The 6,000-nt window shown below is 37.4% G+C and overlaps 3 non-coding genes and 5 pseudogenes across 3 annotated transcripts; all 8 read left to right on the forward strand.

Moving 5' to 3' along the window:
• The first annotated feature begins 402 nt into the window (after positions 1-402).
• LOC137833705 (5S ribosomal RNA) lies at positions 403-521 on the forward strand (annotated as a pseudogene).
• A 628-nt stretch (positions 522-1,149) lies between these two features.
• On the forward strand, positions 1,150-1,268 carry LOC137833676 (5S ribosomal RNA). The gene has a single exon (XR_011084771.1). It is a non-coding gene; the product is annotated as a 5S ribosomal RNA (ribosomal RNA).
• A 630-nt stretch (positions 1,269-1,898) lies between these two features.
• On the forward strand, positions 1,899-2,017 carry LOC137833683 (5S ribosomal RNA; annotated as a pseudogene).
• A 633-nt stretch (positions 2,018-2,650) lies between these two features.
• Positions 2,651-2,769, forward strand: LOC137833688 (5S ribosomal RNA; annotated as a pseudogene).
• A 630-nt stretch (positions 2,770-3,399) lies between these two features.
• LOC137833699 (5S ribosomal RNA) lies at positions 3,400-3,517 on the forward strand (annotated as a pseudogene).
• Positions 3,518-4,126: 609 nt separating this feature from the next.
• Positions 4,127-4,245, forward strand: LOC137833671 (5S ribosomal RNA). Its single transcript, XR_011084766.1, has one exon. It is a non-coding gene; the product is annotated as a 5S ribosomal RNA (ribosomal RNA).
• Positions 4,246-4,876: 631 nt separating this feature from the next.
• LOC137833684 (5S ribosomal RNA) lies at positions 4,877-4,995 on the forward strand (annotated as a pseudogene).
• A 627-nt stretch (positions 4,996-5,622) lies between these two features.
• Positions 5,623-5,741, forward strand: LOC137833681 (5S ribosomal RNA). The gene has a single exon (XR_011084776.1). It is a non-coding gene; the product is annotated as a 5S ribosomal RNA (ribosomal RNA).
• Positions 5,742-6,000: the final 259 nt, after the last annotated feature.

Consider the following 6,000-nt stretch of genomic DNA (forward strand, 5'->3'; position numbering starts at 1 on the left):
TCGATCTAAGGACTCCTACATCAAATATACACAAAAACAATATTCCACAAAAAAATTGAATCAAAAATAAATTTCTACCTATTTTTAATGAATTTTACAATATTGCCCTACCTTGTTCATTCATGTTGTTCCTCAACATCCATGTAGCACTTCTTTTTGTATTTCTTTTTTGTGTTTTGTTTTTCTTCTTCTTCTTGGCCTAGACAAGCAAACCACGAGTTCACCTTTTTCGTGCTATTTATTTTTATTTTTTGCTAACCCTCTAAATAAAAAAATTAAAGTACCTAGAAAAACGATTGTGAAATAATATTGTGTAATGAGTTATCGCGTTCGGGGTCCAACCATTTTGAAACTGAATCCCAATTGCAAACCCATATAGGCATTGATCTTGCTACACTTGACAGGTGCGATCATACCAGAACTAATGCAACGAATCCCATCTGAACTCTGCAGGCAAGCGTGCCTGCGCGAGAGTAGTACTAGAATGGGTGACCTATTGGGAAGTACTCTTGTTGCCCTTCTTTTTGTATTTCTTTTTTGTGTTCTGTTTTTCTTCCTGGCCTAGAAAATTAAACCATGAGTTCAGTGAGTTATCGCGTTCGGGGCCCTTCAAGAATTGGCAACTAGATTCGTTACGTCATTTCGAACATCTTTCATTTTTTACGCGTCTCCATATGACTTCTCTATCAAAAGTTATGACCGTTTGAAGTTTTGTCACGTTAATTTTTGGAAACACCAAATCTATCACTATTCTCTTCGATGTAAGGACTCCTAAATCAAATATACACAAAAACAAGATTCCACAAAAAAATTGGATCAAAAATATATTTCTACCTATTTTTAATGAATTTTACAATATTGCCCTACCTTGTTCATTCATGTTGTACCTCAACACCCATGTTGCACTTCTTTTTGTATATCTTTTTTGTGTTTTCTTTTTCTTCTTCTTCCTGGCCTAGAAAATCAAACCACGAGTTCACCTTTTTCGTGTTTTTTTTTTTTTCTGACCGTCTAAATAAAAAAATTAAAGTACCTAGAAAAACGATCGTGAAATAGTGTTGTGTAGCGAGTTCGCGTTCGGGGTCCATCCATTTTGAAACTTAAGCCCAGTTACAAACTCATATAGGCATTGATCTTGCTACACTTGACAGGTACGATCATAGCAGCATTAATGCACCGAATCCCATCAGAACTCCGCAGAGAAGCTTGCTTGGGCGAGAGTAGTACTAGGATGGGTGACCTCCTGGGAAGTCCTCGTGTTGCACTTCTTTTTGTATTTCTTTTTTGTGTTCTATCTCTCTTCCTGGCATACAGAATCAAACCATGAGTTCAGTGAGTTATCGCGTTCGAGGTGCTTCGGGAATTGGTAACTAGATTCGTTACGTCATTTCGAACAACTTTCATTTTTTACGTGTCTCCATCTGACTTTTCTATCAAAAGTTATGACAGTTTAAAGTTTTGTCACATTAATTTTTGGAAACACCAAATCTATCACTATTCTCTTCGATCTAAGGACTCCTACATCAAATATACACAAAAACAAGATTCCACAAAAAATTTGGATCAAAAATATATTTCTACCTATTTTTAATGAATTTTACAATATTGCCCTACCTTGTTCATTCATGTTGTACCTCAACACCCATGTTGCTCTTGTTTTTGTATTTCTTTTTTGTGTTGTGTTTTTCTTCTTCTTCCTGGCCTAGAAAATCAAACCACGAGTTCACCTTTTTCGTGCTATTTTTTTTTTTGCTGACCCTCTAAATAAAAAATTAATGTACCTAGAAAAACGATCGTGAAATAGTGTTGTGTAGCGAGTTAGCGCGTTTGGGGTCCAACCATTTTGAAACTGAAGCCCAGTTGCAAACCCATATAGGCATTGATCTTCCACACTTGATAGGAGCGATCATACTAGCACTAATGCACCCGATGCCATCCGAACTCCGCTGTGAAGCGTGCTCGGGCGAAAGTAGTACTAGGATGGGTGACCTCCTGGGAAGTCCTCGTGTTGCACTTCTTGTTGTATTTCTTTTTTGTGTTCTATCTCTCTTCCTGGCATACACAATCAAACCATGAGTTCAGTGAGTTATCGCGTTCGGGGTGCTTCGGGAATTGGTAACTAGATACGTTACGTCATTTCGAAGAACTTTCATTTTTTACGCTTCTCCATCTGACTTTTCTATCAAAAGTTATGACAGTTTAAAGTTTTGTCACGTTAATTTTTGGAAACACCAAATCTATCACTATTCTCTTCGATCTAAGGACTCCTACATCAAATATACACAAAAGCAAGATTCCACAAAAAAATTTGGATCAAAAATATATTTCTACCTATTTTTAATGAATTTTACAATATTGCCCTACCTTGTTCATTCATGTTGTACCTCAACACCCATGTTGCTCTTCTTTTTGTATTTATTTTTTGTGTTGTGTTTTTCTTCTTCTTCCTGGCCTAGAAAATCAAACCACGAGTTCACCTTTTTCGTGCTATTTTATTTTTTTGCTGATCGTCTAAATAAAAAAATTAAAGTACCTAGAAAAACGATCGTGAAATAGTGTTGTGTAGCGAGTTATCGCGTTCGGGGTCCATCGATTTTGAAACTGAAGCCCAGTTACAAACCATATAGGCATTGATCTTGCTACACTTGACAGGTACGATCATAGCAGCACTAATGCACCGAATCCCATCAGAACTCTGCAGAGAAGCTTGCATGGGCGAGAGTAGTACTAGGATGGGTGACCTCCTGGGAAGTCCTCGTGTTGCACTTCTTTTTGTATTTCTTTTTTGTGTTCTATCTCTCTTCCTGGCATACACAATTAAACCATGAGTTCAGTGAGTTATCGCGTTCGGGGTGCTTCGGGAATTGGTAACTAGATTTGTTGCGTCATTTCGAACAACTTTCATTTTTTACGCGTCTCCATCTGACTTCTCTATCAAAAGTTATGACAGTTTAAAGTTTTGTCACGTTAATTTTTGGAAACACCAAATCTATCACTACTCTCTTCGATCTAAGGACTCCTACATCAAATATACAGAAAAACAAGATTCCACAACAAATTTGGATCAAAAATATATTTCTACCTATTTTTGATAAATTTTACAATATTGCCCTACCTTGTTCATTCATGTTGTACCTCAACACCCATGTTGCTCTTCTTTTTGTATTTCTTTTTTGTGTTGTGTTTTTCTTCTTCTTCCTGGCCTAGAAAATCAAACCACGAGTTCACCTTTTTCATGCTATTTTTTTTTTGCTGACCCTCTAAATAAAAAAATTAATGTACCTAGAAAAACGATCGTGAAATAGTGTTGTGTAGCGAGTTAGCGCGTTTGGGGTCCAACCATTTTGAAACTGAAGCCCAGTTGCAAACCCATATAGGCATTGATCTTCCACACTTGACAGGAGCGATCTTACTAGCACTAATGCACCCGATGCCATCCGAACTCCGCTGTGAAGCGTGCTCGGGCGAAAGTAGTACTAGGATGGGTGACCTCCTGGGAAGTCCCGTGTTGCACATCTTTTTGTATTTCTTTTTTGTGTTCTATCTCTCTTCCTGGCATACACAATCAAACCATGAGTTCAGTGAGTTATCGCGTTCGGGGTGCTTCGGGAATTGGTAACTACATTCGTTACGTCATTTCGAACAACTTTCATTTTTTACGCGTCTCCATCTGACTTCTCTATCAAAAGTTATGACAGTTTAAAGTTTTGTCACGTTAATTTTTGGAAACACCAAATCTATCACTATTCTCTTTGATCTAAGGACTCCTAAATCAAATATACACAAAAACAAGATTCCACAAAAAATTTGGATCAAAAATATATTTCTACCTATTTTTGATGAATTTTACAATATTGCCCTACCTTGTTCATTCATGTGTTACCTCAACACCCATGTTGCTCTTCTTTTTGTATTTCTTTTTTGTTTTGTGTTTTTCTTCTTCTTCCTGGCCTAGAAAATCAAACTATTTTTTTTTTTTGCTGACCGTCTAAATAAATAATTAAAGTACCTAGAAAAACGATCGTGAAATAGTGTTGTGTAGCGAGTTATCGCGTTCGGGGTCCATCCATTTTGAAACTTAAGCCCAGTTACAAACCATATAGGCATTGATCTTGCTACACTTGACAGGTACGATCATAGCAGCACTAATGCACCGAATCCCATCAGAACTTCGCAGAGAAGCTTGCTTGGGCGAGAGTAGTACTAGGATGGGTGACCTCCTGGGAAGTCCTCGTGTTGCACTTCTTTTCGTATTTCTTTTTTGTGTTCTATCTCTCTTCCTGGAATACACAATCAAACCATGAGTTCAGTGAGTTATCGCGTTCGGGGTGCTTCGGGAATTGGTAACTAGATTCGTTACGTCATTTCGAACAACTTTCATTTTTTACGCGTCTCCATCTGACTTTTCTATCAAAAGTTATGACAGATTAAAGTTTTGTCACGTTAATTTTTGGAAACACCAAATCTATCACTATTCTCTTCGATCTAAGGACTCCTACATCAAATATACAGAAAAACAAGATTCCACAACAAATTTGGATCAAAAAATATATTTCTACCTATTTTTGATGAATTTTACAATATTGCCCTACCTTGTTCATTCATGTTGTACCTCAACACCCATGTTGCTCTTCTTTTTGTATTTCTTTTTTGTGTTGTGTTTTTCTTCTTCTTCCTGGCCTAGAAAATCAAACCACGAGTTCACCTTTTTCATGCTATTTTTTTTTTGCTGACCCTCTAAATAAAAAAATTAATGTACCTAGAAAAACGATCATGAAATAGTGTTGTGTAGCGAGTTAGCGCGTTTGGGGTCCAACCATTTTGAAATTGAAGCCCAGTTGCAAACCCATATAGGCATTGATCTTCCACACTTGACAGGAGCGATCATACTAGCACTAATGCACCCGATGCCATCCGAACTCCGCTGTGAAGCGTGCTCGGGCGAAAGTAGTACTAGGATGGGTGACCTCCTGGGAAGTCCTCGTGTTGCACTTCTTTTTGTATTTCTTTTTTCTGTTCTATCTCTCTTCCTGGAATACACAATCAAACCATGAGTTTAGTGAGTTATCGCGTTCGGGGTGCTTCAAGAATTGGTAACTAGATTCGTTACGTCATTTCGAACAACTTTCATTTTTTACGCGTCTCCATCTGACTTCTCTATCAAAAGTTATGATAGTTTAAAGTTTTGTCACGTTAATTTTTGGAAACACCAAATCTAGCACAATTCTCTTCGATCTAAGGACTCCTACATCAAATATACAGAAAAACAAGATTCCACAACAAATTTGGATCAAAAATATATTTCTACCTATTTTTAATGAATTTTACAATATTGCCCTACCTTGTTCATTCATGTTGTACCTCAACACCCATGTTGCTCTTCTTTTTGTATTTCTTTAATGTGTTGTGTTTTTCTTCTTCTTCCTGGCCTAGAAAATCAAACCACGAGTTCACCTTTTTCGTGTTTTTTTTTTCCGACGCTCTAAATAAAAAAATTAAAGTAAATAGAAAAACGATCGTGAAATAGTGTTGTGTAGCAAGTTATCACGTTCGGGGTCCATCCATTTTGAAACTGAAGCCCAGTTGCAAACCCATATAGGCATTGATCTTGCTACATTTGACAGGTGGGATCATACCAATACTATTGCACTGGATCCCATCAGAACTCCGCAGGCAAGTGTGCTTGGGAGAGAGTAGTACTAGGATGGGTGACCTCCTGGGAAGTCCTCGTGTTGCACTTCTTTTTCTATTTCTTTTTTGTGTTTTCTTTTCTTCTTTGCGTAGACAATCAAACCATGTGTTCAGTGAGTTATCGCTTTCGGGGTGCTTCGGGAATTTGCAACTAGATTCGTTACGTCATTTCGAACAACTTTCATTTTTTACGCGTCTCCATCTGACTTCTCTATCAAAAGTTATGACCGTTTCAATTTTGTCACGTTAATTTTTGGAACACCAAATCTATCACTATTTTCTTCGGACTCCTACATCAAATATACACAA

Source organism: Phaseolus vulgaris, chromosome 6 (assembly GCF_000499845.2).
Source record: "Phaseolus vulgaris cultivar G19833 chromosome 6, P. vulgaris v2.0, whole genome shotgun sequence".
NCBI classification, from domain to species: Eukaryota; Viridiplantae; Streptophyta; class Magnoliopsida; order Fabales; family Fabaceae; genus Phaseolus; species Phaseolus vulgaris.